Source organism: Callospermophilus lateralis, chromosome 2 (assembly GCF_048772815.1).
Source record: "Callospermophilus lateralis isolate mCalLat2 chromosome 2, mCalLat2.hap1, whole genome shotgun sequence".
NCBI classification, from domain to species: Eukaryota; Metazoa; Chordata; class Mammalia; order Rodentia; family Sciuridae; genus Callospermophilus; species Callospermophilus lateralis.
The window spans coordinates 102,373,511-102,392,061 of record NC_135306.1 but is presented as its reverse complement, the minus strand read 5'-3'; the positions used below and the strand labels follow the sequence as shown (position 1 = coordinate 102,392,061).

General features: G+C 52.2%; 1 protein-coding gene across 4 annotated transcripts in view; it reads left to right on the top strand.

Moving 5' to 3' along the window:
• The first annotated feature begins 571 nt into the window (after positions 1-571).
• Positions 572-18,551, top strand: part of Pknox2 (PBX/knotted 1 homeobox 2) — a 264,489-nt gene continuing 246,509 nt past the window's right edge. For 3 of the 4 annotated variants that reach the window (XM_076843596.2, XM_076843590.2, XM_076843592.2), the window contains exon 1: positions 572-646. The gene's annotated coding sequence lies outside the window, so the exon portion shown is untranslated. Of the gene's footprint in view, positions 647-11,372; positions 11,412-18,551 lie in introns of those variants that run through there. The other variant, XM_076843591.2, reaches the window with a different exon arrangement.

Below are 18,551 nucleotides of genomic sequence, written 5' to 3'. Positions count from 1 at the left end.
CTCTTGAGACTAGGAATAACTAACCAGAGTGTCAACTGAGCACCTTTTCTGGGGCCAGGGTAATGAGAATTATTCAAATGCAATCATAAAAATGAGGCCAGGCAGGCAGGAATGGGTGGGGGGAGTGGTGATGGAGGGAAGCATTTCTTGCCAGTTTCAAGTTTCATATTTTCTGGGGAGTTCTCTTGAGGTCCACAGAAAATTTCACCTCATCTCAGGTCCCCTCAGCACCGGATGTCCTGGAATTCTGCCCTGGGTTCTCTAAAAGGACTTGGCATGGGTGAGTGCGCCCTAAATCCCCGGGGATCCGCTACCCTCCCCATCAGAGGCAACCTCAGGGTTTAAGGCTCCTTTCCCTGCGCGGTTCTGCCTCCCAGCCACCAGGAGCGGTCCCGCGCCTGACGTTTAAGCAGAGCTTCCAGTAGAGGGAGACACTCCAGCGGCTCCTCGACTTGCAGGCGGCCGGGCCCGGGAGTGGGTGGGGGTGATGGGGGGGTGGGGAGAAAGGGGGAGTGGGGAGAGGGGAGGTGTGCGAAGGGGGGGGGGTTCGGGGGGCGGGTCCCTGTGCCGCTGACGTCCCGAGCAGTGCTGGGAAGTATAGGCTGTGTTGTCACGCCGGTGTCAGTCTGATGAAGATTGGCATCAGGTAAGCTGTCATTCATTTCCATGTCAGAGACGCTTTTGCAGGCGGCGGCGGCGGCGGCGCGGCGGCGGCTGCTGCTGCGGGCGGCTGCCTCAGAGCGCGTGTGTTTTATTCCAGTCCCCAAGCCAGAGTATTATTCATTGCGACAGGGCAAGGAGGAGAGAGGGAGAGAGGGAGGCAGCAGGGAGGAGAGAGAGGGAGGCAGCAGGGAGGAGGGAGGCAAGGAGCAGAGAGGGACGGCGGGAGCGTGCAGAGAGAAGCTGGGGAAGCGCCGGGAGAGCGCGGAGCGAAGCAGCGCGAGGGGCGGCGAGGCCGGGAAAGGAGGAGGCGAGAGCCGCGCGGCCCGCCCGCGCCCTGGCCGGGCCAGCGCGCAGCCCCGCCGCCGCCGCCGCCTCGCTGGGCTCGAGCCGGTGGCCGGGCGCTCATTGTCCGCAGATGCAAGGACCCGGACCGCCGCGGGCCCAAGATCCCGTAGCGGGTGGGCTGGAGGCTGTGCGCCGGGAGCACCCGGGGACCCGAGAATAGGGACCAGTGCGCCGGCCAGAGCTCGGGCGCAGGCGGCTCTGGGCTAGGCTCTCCGCGGGGTGAGGCTGGGAACCGTGGGCCGGCTCTAGGTTCCTCTTTTTCCCGGCTTCAGGAGCCCTTTGGCCGGCGCTTACTTGGCGTCACCAGCCTGGAGCTGGCTTCGAGAGGCTGGAAGCCGGAGCAGCCCCATACTGGGGCCGGGTGGTTGAGGCAAGAAACGGCGGCTGCGTCCTCCCCAGCGGTGCCTGGCCTGGGTAGGCAGGGCGAGTAGAGGTTTGCAGGAGAATCAGTCGGGAAAGGGGAACGCAAGTGGGGTCAGGAAAGCCGGGAACCGAGGGGCCACGCTCAGAGACCCTAGCCTGAGGAAGAGCGAGAATTTGTAGGGTCACTGGCTTCCCGCGGATTGTTGGGGTGCTTTTTGGTAAGGGAAAGGGAGTCGTGGGGGCCAGTGGCGAAGCTTGGAAATAGGGAGAGCTCCTGGTTCGAGAACTAGGGGATGAATTCGTAAAAGGTGGGGGGGGGGGGCGAGGAGACGGATAGCGCCCAAGAACAGAAAGCTGAGGGGGATGGGGCAGGGTCCAGAGTCTGCCGCGCAAAGTTTGTTTCTTTCGGGTTAGGCGAGGAGGCTCTCCGGGCTCCCAGACCCGAGAAAGAAACCCGCGCAGTGGGCCGCCCTTTCTGGGGACTCTTCATTGGAGATCCCGGGGTTCCCGCGCGGTGGGGAGACCTGGTTTGGGAATGGGAGGGGGCTTGTGCATCGGCCCTGAATTAGGGCTGGGCTTTAAGGCCGGCTAGAGTTTGGGTTATGGGATTCAAGCTGTTTTCAGAATCAGGATTGAAGGGCCGCTGGGTAGTTTACATGCCGGCCAGAGCGGAGGGCTGGAGGTAGGAGTCGGGGGCCCGGGGTTAAATTTGAGGCTGGAATCGGAGGGACGGGTGGTGTTTTCAGGGATAACTCTTTATTGGGGTCCAGGATATTAGAGATAGGGGAGGGTTGTGTGTTTGGTTCCTTAAGGTCCGCGGGTGGAAAAGCGTTTAGGTAAGCAACGAAAGTAGTTGATCTGAGCCTTGGCAGGCGAGCCCCGAATGTCCGCCGCTTCTCCCAGAACGCGAATCTGGAGGAGAAGAGCGTTTGGGGCGCACGAGATTCGGTCCTAGGAGAGAGATTCTGGGAAGCGGACGAATGAAGAGACATTCTGGGGGGAAGCGACAGGGTATCCTTGCGGGGTTTGGAGTAGAACTGAGGACCCTATATTGGTGGCTCAGCGGGATTCCGGATGCACTTCGGGTCTGCCGGGCCAGGCGGTGAGGCGGGTGTTGGTGGCCTGAGGGGGGCTGCGGCCTGCGATGGGGGGAAGGGGAAGCGCTAGCAGTGAGCTGCCACATTGGGCGGAAGAGTCGCGACTGCGTCCCAGGGCAGACCGGGCTCGAACTCTGGCGCCCAGATCTCAGCGCCGCCTGTACACCGGCAAGCGCTGCTGGGGAGCCTACGAGCCGGATTACTGCTGCAATATTTTGCTCCAGCGGGAGAAAGAAGTTAGGGTTTCCCTACCTTCATCCCACTTGTCTTCGGACTTCTCCAGAGTATTGGCTTTTAGGAATTTAAACGCTCTCCAAACTGGTGGAACCCCAAAGCTTCTCATTTTAGGCAGATTTAAATGACTCTCCCACTCACCCGAATCTGAGAAATGATACTGTTTAAACACAACATGATGTATTACCCAAAGCCCCAGCCCCTAGCCCTCCTGCTTACTCTGCTACTCTGGCCTTTCCGAGGCCCCAGGACCTTGGTGTGTGTGTGCGCGCGCGCGTTTGTGTGTGTGTGTGTGTGTGTGTGTGTGTGTGGTGGTGGTGGCGGGGGTGTTTTCCCTTTTTGGACTCAGGCACTCCCACTCAAGCTGCATCCCCGCTTCTCCGGCCTAGCTCGGGGGTGTGCGGAGTGGGAAGTCCAGACCAGGAAGGGAGGCCGTTCTCTGGCCAGGGAGTGTGTTGGAGGTGCGGGGGGGGGGGGGGGTAGAGGGGAAGAAGGTTTGAGATTTCTTCCTTGCAATCTTAAATCTGTCCCCTTCCAGCCCCGCGCACCCCTCGCACCCCTGGCTGGGAGAGTCAAAAGACCCTTAGGGGACACAGAAGCCGCGCGACCCAGGAGTGGCCACTGCGGGCCGGGGCGCGGCGACCGCCGCGGCGGCAGAGCTCCAAGGCTGTTGTTTTTCAGGCTTGGAATTCGTGCGCGCTCTCTCCCGCCGAGAGCCTGGGGGGTGGGGAGGGAGCCGTGACCCCACGGAGACTCCCCGGTCACCGCCTCCCCTTTGTGAGCGCGAAAGGCATGAAAGCCGAGAGAAAGAGGAGCTGCTCCGAATAAGGGCCAGGGGGTTACTGGAGAGAGATGGGCCCTGACCACCGCTCCCAGTAAAATGCCTCGTGCAAATTGCACTGAAGTGTACCTAACTTGAGACTGGCTGTTTTATGATCCTTTCTCGGAGTTTACTGCTCTGTGCTTTTAAGTCTATAGATTGCTTTAAGTTAATGAAAGTGCTGCTTTCAAAAGGGGCTTTTATTGTGCAGCAGTGACAAATCCTGTACCTCCCCTTTACTCTTCCAAAATGGGCCTGTTTAGCAAGAAGGAGCTTGCTGGAGTTCCCACATAAACGAAGCCTGGGGAGGGGGCACCATGTGACAATGAGGATTAATAAAAGTCAATGCCCCAGTAATTCAGAAAGATGAGTTTACTTCTTTCCCAGCCCAGTTTCATCTGTACATCCCTATATTGCTTTGGGGGCTCTCTAGCTGACTCTGGCTTTAAATGTCCCTCCGTGCTTCCCTAACAGCCCCCTACCACATTGCTTTAGGTAGGCCTGACCCACTCAATTCAACCCAAACTGAATTTCAGGATTTCAGCCCCCTGCCAATTCAAACTGCAACTGAAATATTTACTTGGGCACTGGGGGAGGGGTTTTGCCTTGCATTCAGTAAGATAAATGTGTTTAAATGATGGGAACCTTGAGAAGGAACAAGGCAGGCTGTTTTTCAGTGCTTTTTCTTTTTTCAATCTATTTGGCACAAAAGGTGAGATGACAAGGTTTTTTGACTATATCCTAACACCGAAACTGCAGTGGGGCCGGGCTGTGGCTTTGACCGCATGTCATAACCATTTAAACTGTGGTTAGTTGTTCAAAGCTCAAAGCTTCTCCAAGCTGGGTTTCATTAACTCTACACCAGTTGCCTGGAAGTTCAGTAGCAATAAATTGTATAAACACATTTGAAGTAAGTTAGTGATGAAATAAGGAGAATTACTGTCTTGTGAGTGGAGAATCCTGAATTCATGGAGTTCTAGTTTAACTGGAAACATACCACCTCTCTCTTGGCCTTGAAGTTTATGGGTGCACCACAGTGTGTGTTCAATTTCTTTTTGCCATGTCCATCTTCAACTGGGGGCTGTAACTCATTAGAGACCAAGACATACCTAGAAAGCAAAAAGGCTGTGTTTTAAAGGGGTCTCTATTAGCCTGATTTAGGAACCATACCTAACCTAACCTGACTTCCTTATCCTTCCTGAATGCTGCATGCAACATAAACAGCCACAGAGAAGGGGCAAATTAGATTTTTAAATGTTAGAGGCTTAATAATACTGTGTTGTTAGCAACTGAAATTGTTTTTATTAAAGAAACAACCAATAAAATTTATAGGCTTCCAACATGTTGCAAGATTTCCTTGCTATTTATTTAGCTCCCCACCACCACCTTTCAGAAATTTTATCTCCAATTTCAGACTTTTGTTTCTGATTTATTTAATCCGGAGCACATTTTCTAAATTAGTTGGAGGAGGGTGCGAAATGCTGTTATAAGTTTTCCTTTTTCCTATGCTGGGTGGCACAAGGACTGGATGCTGTAAGATATATATAAATGTGTGATGCAATTGCTGGAGGTTGACTGCATGTGAAGCGAAGTGTCTGGTTCAAACAAAATGTAGATCCCAGGATGGAGAGGGAGAAAACGATGCCGCAGAGGAAAAACAGAGGAAGTTACATGGAAAATGAAATCATCTCGAGCCACCATGAGCCTTGAGTCTAGCCAACACACCATGCTTTGTATAAGATACTTCACATGAGATCCGTGACTTATTGAAGATTGAATTATATTGAGAAGCTGAATTTAGAGGGAGGAGCTGCGCTTGCTGAGTTCTATCCAGGCAACATGGCCAGGATTGTTGCGATGGGGCTCTGCTAATTTAATTAAATCTAATACCTGATGGGGAAAGGAGGGAGGAGAGAGGGAGGGAAGTGGTCGGGTGATAATTGAGGCTGGCAGGTCAGCCTGCTGAGCTAGTCTGTAGACTGGAATTTGGGGGACTGGTAGCTTTATGCCCTGTTACTGCCTGGCTGCGCCACTCCAGCGGGTCCTCCAAGCTGCTAGACCTTGCTTTCTTCATCTGTAAAGTGGAATGTAGCACATACAGTTCTCATTAAGCTATGAGGGGTGAAGGATGGGCATGAATCAAGCTCAGAACACTTCAATAATAAAACAGGAGATAGAGGTTTCTCGGCGGCAAAGTCATGTTCTTCCACATGTTTCCTTTCCTTTCCTGGTTCTACAGCCTGGCCCCATAAGTCTCAGGAGTTCTAAAGACTTTGGTAAAGGGGCAGAACTCCTGCCTTCCTTTAGAATTTAAAAATCATTCTGTGAGTCTCCAAACCACCCAAACCATCTGCGCTTTACCAAGAGGGGCAATTATGGCTGAGTTGGGGGAATTGGTTTGGTTGTTCTCAGTGGTGCTACCTGGAATAGACTTCATGCCTCAGATGAACACAGAACCTTACTTCTCAGAGATGTAGCTCCTTCTCTTTAAGCCATTGAGAACAGAGGCCTAGCCCTGACTGGTGTGTGACATCTGGAGGGACTTGGGGGAGGGGTGCTGGTCTGGAGCTAGCCACAGCCTGAAGCTCGCTTGCTTAGCTGTCTCCATGCTGGCAGATCAAAGCAGATTCTGGGCCAGAAAGCCCGAGCAGTTACACCCAGCACTTCTACAAAAGTGTACATGCACTCTTACACTCCTTCAGTTCCAGTGCCTGATTTTTAGAAGCGAGCCTAATACTAGAGATGTAGCTCTGGTGGAATGTTTGTCTTTAATACTCCCTAGTCCTTTGGGGATTCCTTGGAGGTAATTTTTCCCTTCAGACATCCTTTCCAGCCCATTGCAGGCAATATCTGAGTCTCTATTTTGATTGGGAGTGAGACTCAGGAGGGGGCAGAGAGGCACTGGGTGGGGGAGAAGGGGTGAGGGCAGAGTCCTACCAGAACACTTACAGAACCCCCAGGAGTGAGGGAGTACCAAGCTCTAAGACAGCTCAGTTCATCTTGTGCCGGAAAATGGGGCTTGGGAAGAGCTTGCTGCAAACGTGTCCTCTTCAGGGGGATCTGCTGTTTGGCTTGGGTGTCCCACCGCAAGCCCTGCCTGCCTGGGTTTCTAATTACAAGAAGGACGTTTCTGCTAAGACCTATCTCACTAAAAACACATCCCTGTGTGTAATAAGAAACCCTAAACCAGGCAGGATATTTTAAAACTGAAGCAATGAAGATTAGATTAAGTCTCCACCAAAGAACTTCGTTCTCGTATTATTTTTGGCTGGAATGTGGAGAAAAGCAGCTGGCCCTGGGGCCCAGGGCAGACTCTTGAGGGTTCGGATGGGGCCAGAGTGGGTGGTGTAACTGTTAGTTCTCTGCTTGGTAGGAACGTGGCCAGTTTCAGTGAGGCTCAGTCGGAGTGGTGGGGGTAAACAATGGAGGTGAAGGGGGCTATCATGGGGACAGATCAAATCCAGATGGGTCACAATGTGGTGACAGAAGCAGCAGGTCAGGGAGCACCATGAAGGCTCCTAAAACCCGCACCTCATTAGGACCTAATTGTTGGTGTTCAACTTGTGCTTCCACTCTCACCCCCACCCCACGTTCAGCAAATGCAGCCATCGTCCATGTGGTCTTTGAAGGAATCCTCATCTATTGGGTCCCTTTGGATGGAGAGAGGAAATCAAATCCAGGAATTTTGAGGAAACAGCCCAAAAATTTGGCTTTGCAAGGCCTGGTCCTGCCCTCCCGGGAGAGGCAGTGGGGCATCCTTCACTCTGCACATGTTCTCTGTGCCTGGCACTGATCTGGGTATTGAGAACACAGCAACCAAACCCAACAGAACAAGTACCATGACCAGGAAGCCTGTCCTCCAGCGGCTTGGCTGTCGTGGGATAGCAGGGAGTATGGGCTCTACCGTAGGACAAAACTGCCTTCAGAGCCTTGCTCTGCTGTTTACTTATTGTGTGACTTCAGACAAGTTGCTTAACACCTTTGACCCAGTCTCCCATCCATAAATTGGGAAATAAAGGCATGTAGTTTGTAGGATCATGGAGCAGCATCTATAAGTACCTGGCACTGTGTCTGGTACAAAAGGGGGATTAATCCTGGTTCCCTCTCTTCCCCATCTCATTTTAGAGCTGATGATCCAGTTGGCGGATTGTCTAGCTTCTTTCCCTTTTTGCTGGCCTGGGTCCTTTCACAGGTCACTTGCACCATCAACAAGGGTTGAACACACAGCCAGTCCACACTGGGGGGTGCGGGGTGGGGGGGGGTGAGGGGTGGGGAGCGCAGATCCCAGCAGGGGCTGCTGTAGAAAATAGATGCATAAAACCCAGGGACAGTTGGGGTGAGGAATGTTTGGGGATGGAGGTAGAAGGGCACAGATGTAGCACACAGACAAATAAGAGGTGATGTACAATCATACAGAGGTAGGAAAAAAAAAGCATCCATCCATCGTTAACCAGAGGAGGCAAAACCAAGATGGAGTGGTAGAGTAGTCAGGACTGAGTGGTGTTAACCAGGGCTGCCTTCTGAGAGGAGGTGAGCTCTCAGCAGTGCCTGGAGGACTGGCCCAGAGGGCTGCAGGGGGTGGGCTGAAATCTGAGACCCCCCCCACCCACAGGTCACTGTGCTCTGGGTTTTCATGGGTATTGGGGGGAGCAGCCTGAACTAGACAGAAGAGCTGGTCCCAGGTGGCCAGAAGTCACTGCCCCAGGAATACCACTCAGGTCTCCGCATCAGGACCAGTTTCTCGTACACATGGAAGGCTTTCTGAGGGGAACTTTCCATGTTGACTTCAACAGGCACATGTAGGTTAGTGAGTTAGTGCATGAGGCAGACAAGCTCCTTTCATTGCTGGCTATGGCACAACTGTCTTATCAAGCATCACTGCTTGTCCTAAGCAGAGACAGTAGAGGCTATAGGCCCACATCTGGCCCTCTCCCCGTCAGGGACCAGGAAGCTGATCAGAATGGTTGGGATGGTGGAAGGAATGGGGTCGGATCTACGGTGGACTTGGGTATTGACGGGCTGTGTGACCTCCAAAAAGTGACTTGGTCTTTCTATTGTCAGTGTCCTCCCTTATCCAATGAGGAACTTGAACTCTCTCTTAGAGGTCTCGTTTAACTCAAAGCTCTACAATTATGTCTGTTCTCAAATGGATTGCTTCATGAATAGGCAACACTGAACAACCCTGCCAGGACAAATCCAAGCAAAGGATCTGGGAACATACAATAGCCTCAGAGACACGGATGCAAGGACTTGAGCCCTGGCTTGCCCCCAGGGGTCTTAAGGTCAGTGGGAAATGGAGGGAGTGGATTTGACCCTCCCAATGGCCTTCCTGAGGCAAATAGTTGGGTTCTAGCAATGGGATTGCCTCTAGGAGGCACCCTTTTCAGATTGAAGACTCATTGTCTTGTTTCTAAGAAGCAACATTTGGTTCTTTTGTTGCGACAGTGTAGCGCTGAGGAAGGAACACAGGCTTTGGAGTCAGATTCTGGGTTTTGACCCTTCTTCTACTAGTACTAAGCTGTGTTTCCTTGGGCACATCACTTACCCTCTCTGAGCCTTAATTTTCTTAGTTATAAAGTGAATAATATTAGCGACAATAATAACAATAACACGCACACATAGTACAGTTGTGAAAACTCTACAAGAAAATATCTAAAACTGCTTGGCACATAGTAAGCTCATGGCAAATGCTAGTCCTCCACATCCCCACCATTTTTTTTTTGTGTGTGTGGTACTAGGGATTGAACCCAGGGGTACTCTAACACTGAGCTACATCCCCAGCCCTTTTTATAAATTTTGAGACAGGATCTCATTAAGTCACCTGGACTGGCCTGGAACTTGCAATCTTCTTGCTCCAACCTCCCAGTCCTCTCCTGGAGATTACAGGTACATGCCACTGTGCCCCACCTGAGAGTCATCTTTAAAAGAACCAGCCCAACTTACCTTCCCCCTTGTCCGTACTTTTGTTCCTGACACATGCTGGGGACAACTACCGCCTGTTATGGAAACCACAACCTGGAATTTTAAAATTTCCACAAAGCCTTCAGTCAAGGTGGGGCTGGCTGGCCAGGCCCTTGGGCAGAAGGTGTGGGAAAAGCAGTGGGTAGGAGTGACAGAGCTAGGTGGAGTCTTGTCTACCTGTCCAGGTTGGAAGGTGGACCCTCGGGGTGAAGAGAACACCGGGCGCCCATGTCCAGGGTCATTAGCTCAGCATCCTGCAGACACCAAGGGTTTTTTAGCCGACTTGTAGTGGATCTAACTCCTGTTAGGTGAGTTGGGGGGCATCATCCCCCTCATTCCAGGGTAGCACAGGGGTTCCGTGGTAGAGTAGGGGAGGGCGAACCATACCCAGAGGTTCCTCTGATGTCCTCAGCCCAACATTGCTATTGAGCACTCCCTGGTCCCAAGTCCTGGGCCAGGTCTGAGAGTCGTCCTCCCCTGGAGAAGCAGTTCCTGCCCCTTCTCAGGGGAGCCTGTCCTGTGTGCTTGGGACTTCTGGCTCCAGGCCCAGGAGGAGGGAGAGTTGGGGTGTGTGCCCAGAACGCTGTGGTGACAAGTGTTTGTTCTCAGTTTCCTGCCTCCCTGAGGATCCATTGGTCACTCAACAGGTGTGGCCTGAGCCTTCCATTCACGGATGCCCAGCAGTGTCCTTTGTGGGCCTCAGTTCCTGGTGCAATTGAGAGAAGACCAAACAGATGCACATCCAATGGGAAGAAGCTGCGTGACCTTGCACATTGCCTAGCTTCTTTGAGGCTCCACCTCCTCATTTTACGTGATGAGGAAGTTAGGCTGGAGGGTCTTCAAGGCCCCTCTGCTTCTGCTCTTTGATTAATCTGTGGGCTGGCCATGATAACACATGTGCTCTGGTCCATGAGGCACCACCAGTTTGCAGAAGCTGGTGGGACCCTCAGGAGCTCTTCTCCTGACCCCTCCCCTGCTCCGTTCCTGCTCTGGGAGAGGATAGCTGGACTCATAGTAGGGCTGCAGCTGCTGATGCACTCCTGACTTATAAGACCAACTCTGGAGGAAAGCCAGGGAGCCTGATGGGACCCCTGCAGCCTTCCCAGGATCCTGCTCCTGGAGAATGGAACTGTCCCTTGAACCCACATGGCTCCCCCTGGGGAGTCACCCCATCCATTGGGCCCCTGAAGGGCACTGAGACAGGGACCACTAACTCCTCTGATTTCCAGATTGTCAGGGGAGCCCCTTTCTGAGCTGGACATCTGGTCTCCTGACATGCTCTTCCTTCCTTCCTTCCTTCCTTCCTTCCTTCCTTCCTTCCTTCCTTCCTCCCTCCCTCCCTCCCTCCCTCCCTTCCTTTGTTCCTTCGTTCCTTCCTGTTTCTGAGGATTGAACTGAGCGACACTCAATCACTGAGCCACATCCCCAGCCCTCTTGTGTTTTATTTAGAAACAGGGACTCACTGAGTTGCTTAGCCCTTTGCTTTTGCTGAGGCTGGCTTTGAACTCTTGATCCTCCTGCTTCAGCCTCCCGACTGCTGGGATGTGCGCTACTGCGTCTGCACCTGGAATGACTTTTCAATGTCATTTTCATTGGATTCCAAGAGAACCTCATTCCCAGGGAGTGGACTTCACTGCTGGCAGGCAGAGGGGAACTTTTAGGCACTTGTGGTGCAGAGTTCCGGACCTGGTGTCCCGGGCACTGTTGGGCTGGAAGTGGGCTCTGGGGAGGGAGGAGATGGGGCAGGAGTTCTCCTGGACTCTGGGAGTGCCAGGCAGCTGTGCAGGAACCCGGCACAAAGGCCATGAACCAGCGGAGGCTCTTTTCCCATGTTCTGACTCCATGCCTGACCCTGGGCCGAGCGCTTGCAGCCCTATTTTACTGAGTCATCACAACAGATCTGAGGAAGAAAGTGGAGTTCACAGAGGGTAAGAGAATTGCCCAAGGTGCACAGTGGGTTTTGTGTGATTCTGGGTCCAGTGATCTCTCTGGGTCCAGAGAGCTTGCTGCCTAACCCAGAGGGTTGTGCATTTGGGGAAAGTTCGTGGATTGCTTCATTTCTTTTTCCCCCATTGGAGACTGTAGGCTCATGGGGTATAGACCTGGGGCTCTGGCTTGGGTGGGTCATGGGTAAAGAGACTGCGTGTGACAAAGGCTGGTGGAGGCAGACAGCAGAGAAGCCTCTGCCTGAGCTTCGACGAAGTGACCACAGAAGCTGGCCTCCTCCTGCTCCTCAGGCAACTGGTGGTTAATAACACCTCCTGTCAGGGCCGTGGAGAAGATCAAGCGAGTTAACGTGCGTGGATGTGCTGTACACGTTGTACAAACATCAACGACAGCGCCTACACAGCATCTTGCCTGTAATATCAGGGGGAGAAACTGGTTGGCACAGACTATATGTTTCTTATTAGTTTAAAATAGAGCACACACACAAATATACCCTGCCTCTTGCACTCACTCGCAGCGCGATGACAACCGTGTTGAAGTGATTAAAAGCTGGCAGGACAGTTGTCTACCGCTGCCCCGTGGCTGGGGTATGAATGGCTCCCCTGGGTTCCCGGAGCACTTGGTGGCTTTTCGGATTCCAACTCAGTTGGATCTGGACTGGCCTACTCTCTGCCCCGGCTGTTCGCGCTGATATTTTCCCATCTGATTCTGCAGAGGGCCAGGGTTGGAATACAGAGATGTTGACCTTGGCATCTTTCCTGCTGGTGGCATTCATTTGATAGACCTCTTCTGAGCATCTCCCATGTGTCAGACCCTGCCAGGGGACCAGAGCTATGACTGTGAACTAGAGGGGTGGGCTTCTGCCAGTAGGGCTCAGGGTGTCCATTGGGGAGAAAGACATTCATGTTCTGCAGGAAAGAGGTTAGATAAATCACGGAAGGAGCCATGGAGAAATCCAGGAAGCTGGGAGGACACAGCAGGGAGGGTCACCTACTGGAGGTCTGGAGGGCTTCCCTGACCGTGGGAACCTGAGCAAAGCTGTGGGGTGGGGCCGGGCTGGCCTGATGCTCCGTTTAGTTCCCTGTGAGGCCCTTCTTCTCAGGGAAGGAGTTGGCCAGCCCCTCCATCCCTGGGGGCTCCTTTTCCATCTGAGGCCAGGGCAGAAGTAGGTGAGAGGGAGCCAGCGGGCTGCCAGCGAGTCTGCTGTCACCTGGTCTGTCCTGTCTGGGCTGTGTCACATAGCACCGTAGTTGTTCCTCCCACACCCCTTGCCCCCTGCTCCTCACCCTATGCTGCTCTCAGGGCACAGCTTGTGAGAAGAGCCTGTAGTAGCTACAGACATCCCTGCGTCGGGGCCAGTGGTACACGTCAGTAGTCCCAGTGACTCAGGAGGTGGAGGTAGGAGAGCTGCCTGGGAAACTTAATGAGACACTATCTCAAAATAAAACATTAAAAGGGCTGGTGGTGTAGCTTAGTGGTGGAGCACCTCAGGGCTCAACCATGGTACCATAAATAAATAAATAATTATGGACACCCCTTCCCTGTTCCTCCTGCAGTCCGTTAGGGGCCCGATGGTATCCTGGGGCTCCTGGCGATGTGCACATTTGGGTCCTACCTGGCTGTGGCTCTAATTCCTGGAAAGCCCTCAGGGGCAGCACCTGTGAGGTGGGCAGCCGTGAGTCAGCCGTCCATTCCCAGCTTTGGCTGCAGAAGGACTGTATTTATGAGAAGAAAGTCTTTTGCAGAACGGGCCCCTCCTCGTAGGGCTCAGCTTGACATTTTCTTATGGTGGGAAGGCCAGGTCTGTGTCTTCCCTTAGGAAACACTGAGGACCATTTGTGAATATTCTGCGTCTCTTAATTTAGAGGGGCAGTGAGGAGAGGCACGGGGGTGCTGGGGAGAGACTGATGGGCCAAGCCACCAGGGGTGAGGGGTCCAAGTTATATAGATAGGAAAAGAAAAGCTGATGTCCCTGGTCCAAGGTTCAGGGCCCTCCCGCATTAGCAAGGGACCTGCTGTCAGGTCAGAAAGGTGGCAGTAGTGCCCGGCTCCTGCCTCATGCTAGCTCTGTGATCTGGGGCTACTTCCTAATCTCTTGGAGCTTTAGTTTCTTTCCTTTTATGAAATGGGGACAATGACATCTCTTGTAGGTATTAAATGAGATAACCAAGAGCCTGCTCCGTTTTGGCCTCTGGAAGGTGTCTATTGTGGGCCTTTCCTGTCTCTGGACCTCTCTCCCCACAGTGCTGGCCATGGACCCCGTTCCCCTTCAGAGGAGGAGGCAGGAGGGTGTGGGGAGCAGGAGGGTCATACTGTGGGCCTCTCCAAGGAGCACAGCTGGAACGACCAGCTGGGAATACTGAGCAGGGTGGACATTGACGTCAGAGCCTGGTGGGGTTTCCAGAAGCAGGGAGGCAGAGCGCTGGGTGTCTTGGAAGAACCAGGACAGCGTCGGTGGCTGCGGTGGCTGCGAGGAGGCTGTGAGGCAGAGAACCTTTGAAACAAGGAGTAGGGAGGGAGGGAGGGAGGGACATGTGCTCGACAAGGAGCTAGGTCCCTTGGCATTCATGATTTGATTTTATAAATATGGAAGCATAAAATTTAAAGTCAAGAAAGAGCACGAGAATCCTTCCATCCATCTCTACCTCTGTGTTTGGGAAAACTGAAGCTGAGAGGGGAACGGTAACTTGTTTAAGGCCACACAAGAGATCCGTGGCAGGGCTGGGTTAGAGACTGGCCACGCTGCTGGGCGTGGTTGCCCATGTCTTTAATCCCAGCAACCTGGGAGGGTAAAGCAGGATGATGGCAAGTTAGAGTCAGCCTGGCCAATTTATCAAGATCCTGTCTCAAAAAGTAAAAAGGACTGGGGATGTAGTTCAGTGGTAAAGAGACCCTGGGTTTAATCCCTAGAATCCTGTCTCCCGCCCCCAAAAATAGACTAAAACTGCACAGGCCAGTGCAGTAGGGGCCCAGAGGAAAGAATATAGAGGTTGGAGTTAGAAAGACTGGCTTTGACTACAGACACTCTTTTTTTTTTTTTTTTTTTTTTGTGGTGGTCGTGTGGGGGTGGAGGTGGTGGGCAGGTACAAGGGATTGAACTCAGGGGCACTTGACCACTGAGCCACATCCTCAGCCCTATTTTGTACTTTATTTACAGACAGGGTCTCACTGAGTTGCTTAGTGCCTCGCTTTTGCTGAGGCTGGCTTTGAACTCTTGATCCTCCTGCCTCAGCCTCCTGAGCTGCTGGGATTATGGGCGCGCACCATTGGACCCAGTTTAACTATAGACACTCTTAGGGTATGACCCAGGAAACTTGCTTACCTCCTGAGCCTCAGCTCTTATCTGTACGATGGGACAGTAATTCTCAACTCAAGTGGCAGATTGACAGTGAAATGAGAAGGCCACAAGAACAGCCCTGTGAGGCATTGGGCTCAGGCAGTGCAGGGCCTTTCCTTTCCATCCACCCCCCCACACACACCCTCAGGGCTCTTGCTATACCTGCAGGGCCCAGCAAAGCACCCGAGCTTGTCCCATCCGTGTTCCCACACTCCCCGGGGACCCAGTCATTCTTTCACTCGGTTATTCTTCAAGTATTTATTGGGACCTGGAGCACGTGCCAGGCGTTGCCTTGATGCTGGGGTAGGAAGGGAGCAAAGCCAGGTGTAGCCCGTCCTGAGGGAGCTGGTCAGATGGAGAAGAGAGACGCTAAGTTAACAAAGTATGCAAACGTGAGGACACGGGGGTCGAGAGCTTCACAGGGAAGGACCTGAAATGTGGGAATACTGGACAGGAAGGTGTTCCTTGGAGGGACAGCTGGGGCTGGGCAGAGTGACAGGTGGGGGAATCACAGCTACTGGGAAGCACTGGGAGGAGAATGCAAGGAGCCGCCTCTGGACCAGGCTGCCCCCCGGAGTGAGGTGGGCAAACCCAGCGTGAGCTTCTGAGGTCAGGCCACAGCTTGGTTATAGGCTTGAACAGAGAAACAGATGTCTCCAAGCCCCCAAATGAAAGCAATAGCAGTAAAAATCGTAAATCAATTACAGGTCCAAGAGGGGGGGAGGGCGTTCCACAGAGTAAATGGATAAGGTATTTTTGCCCTATCATATATGTAAACAGTGTCGAATTAATTTATTGGGTTCATAATTGAATAAAAGCCAAAGTTCTTACTGTGACTGAATCTCTACTTCCCCAATTCCATTCCTGTCACTGTATCCTCACTTGCTCTGTGATAATCCTAGTTCTAACTGAAAAAAATCATGTGCACTCCTGCCCCAGGGCCTTTGCACCTGGTTTTCCCTTGGCCTGATTGCCCTTACCCCAGGTTAGGGTATGGGAGCACTTTGTTGTTTTCCACTCAAATGTCGTCTGGTCAGTGAATCCTTCTCTGAAGGCTCTACTGAAATCCCTCCTTTCTCCCACCCTTGGATCTCCATGCTCATCTTTCTTTTTCTTCAGAGGAATCGTCAGATTTTGTTTCTGTTTTTACTCTTCTATAAGCCAGAACAGTAACTGGCTACAGTAAAAACCTAAGCAGTGTTCGTGGACTATTCCAAGATGCTTTCTCCCTTTCTTTGCAATTGAACGGTGGAATGTCAGAAGTGGAAGGAACTCAGTCATTGGTCTTTGAGCAACTCTTTCATTTAACCACTGAGGGAAGAGGGGCCTAGAGAGGTCAAGGGGCTTGTGAAAGGTCACACACACAGGGCCATCTTGTGAACTGAGGCTCTGGGATTCCCTTCAGGACGCTTTCCACGAAGCTTTGGATTCTCTGCATGACACTGCTCCTGGGGAAAGAAGGGTCTGCTCTGTGGGTGCCGGCTTGGAGAATTCTGTTCCTGGCCCCACATGGCCTAGGGGCGGAACTTCATCCTCAGGTCTCCATGCTGCTTTTCGTTCATCTCACCTGTGAGATAGTTTGGGCTCACCTTGGGGGATGTGGGTAAAGACTGCTGTTGGCCACAGGCAGGAGGACACGCTTTTCTCACTAGGAAGTGAAACGAGCAAACTGTCATCAGCAAGATCAGTCCACAGGAGCTGGTGACTGAGGTCCAGGCTGGTGTGAGGGTGAAGAAGTATCGGACCCTGGCCTGCACCCCAGGACTTTCTCATCTAGCTCACTAATGTTGCTATTAACATTAAGAAATGATAGCACGAAACATGTATTGTGTGCTTACTATTTACCAAATGCTACCCTGAATGCTTTATTCCTATTAACTCATTTTAGTTTTTGCAACCCTTATATGAGGTCAATGCCCTACTTGAGTAACCTGAGGCACAGAGAGGTTAAGCATCCTGTTTAAAGTCACACAGCTGATATGTTGAGGAGCCAGGATTTGAACCCATTGGGTCTCTCACCAGTGCCCATCCTTCTATCCATTAGGTTAAATAATGGCACAAGATAAGAGTGCAAGGTGCATCATGAGGCAGAGGTAGGAGGCTAAGGGGGAGTGGACACGCAGGCTGGAGTGGTCAGGATGGAGAGGTTGCTACCTAAAGGACAAAGAGGATTTGAGTAGCCGGAGACAGGCTGTGCCCTCTTGGTCTTGCACCCTCAGGTAGAGGGAAGAGTGGTCCTGGTGAGGCCTGTGGCAAGGATGCGTATCCTCCTATGGTTCCAGCATCTGGAGGTGAGAGACATGACCAGCTGCCAGGAAGGGCTGGGAGGGGGACCTGGCACTGGCCTGACCTCCCTGCCCCATAGAAAGAGTTTCCCAAGACAAACCAGAGTTCAAATCCCCTGTCCACTGCATCCCCTCAGCTTGATTTTGGCCAAGTGTCTTAACCTGAGTCTCCGGGTCCCCTGGGGCTTGTGTCATGAGGGCTCTCTCAGTTTGGATGAGGTCCCTCCTGGGCAAGGCCCCAAGGACCTGGGCTCTGAAGTGTTTAGAGAACTTCAGAGAAGACCCTCTAAGTGGTCTCCAAGACTGTGCCTGCTCCACCTGTGAAGTGGGCTGGAAGCCCCTCCTACTGGGTGCGGGAGTGTGGGGTGGGGGCAAGGGCAGTGAGGAATCTGGCCCTTTGGCTTCAGCTGTGAGCACCTCCTGGTCCAGTGGCCTGGGGATCCTGTCAGCCCCAAGAGACATAGCTCATGATGGGCGCAGCTCACGACAGATCTGCTGTGTGGATTATTGGTGATACATGTTAAATTCCTGGCCAGCCACCCTCTGCCATGTTAGCCTATTTCTGGGTTCCCTTTTCCTATGGGGGGTGAGCTGTGTTCATGAGACATTGACTCCGGGTTTTTTTTTTTATAAATTAAGTCTCTTACATCAACTCCTTTTAACCTGCACACTAAATGAAGAAGATAAACACCATTTCCAAAGACATTCTAAAATTCACAAAAGAGATGATTTTTTTTTCATATCAGCTGTTTTTTTTTTTTTTTTTTTTTCTTGATTAGCCACACCACAATTGACCTGCAAGAGCCAGGGGCATCAACAGGTTTTAGTCACTCGTGAATGGAGTGTTCGTTAAGTGCTGGTGTGGGCAGGGATGGTTCCATCGGGAGCAGAGGACGTGAATGGGAGATTACTCTGAGCCAAATGTCTTCTTTGTCTTGTGGGGTTTTCCTCTGTTGCCTGCAGACCCTCCATTTGCCTCAAACACATTTTCAATTTATCTAGCACCCTGTGTGCTAGCTACAGAGGATGACAAGATTTGCTCGTTAGGTGAAGGAGCATTTAGTTTCAGTGAGGAGATAAGCATAAAAAGCAAGAAATGCTGTCACACCGAGGGATACTTAGCAATATACCAATACTCCGGAGGGTTTCATCACAAGAGATGCTACCAGGCAGAGGAAATCCTTTTTTTTTTTTTTTTTTTTTTGTGGTACTGAGGATTGAGCCAAGGGGCACTTTACCACTGAGCTATATCCACAGTCCTTTAAAAACAAATTTTTAAAAAATTTTTGAGATATGGTCTTGCTAAGTTCCTGAGGCTGGCCTCAAACTTGCAATTCTCCTGCCTCAGTGTCCCGAGTTGCTGGGATTACAGGCATTACCTGGTGAGAAAATTTATTATTGCATAAATGACACTAATAAGAGTGATCCCTTCAAAGAAGGGAGACCAAGTTGAGGGCATGGTTGAGGAGAGATTCGTGGGAAAGGGAGTCAAACCCTTG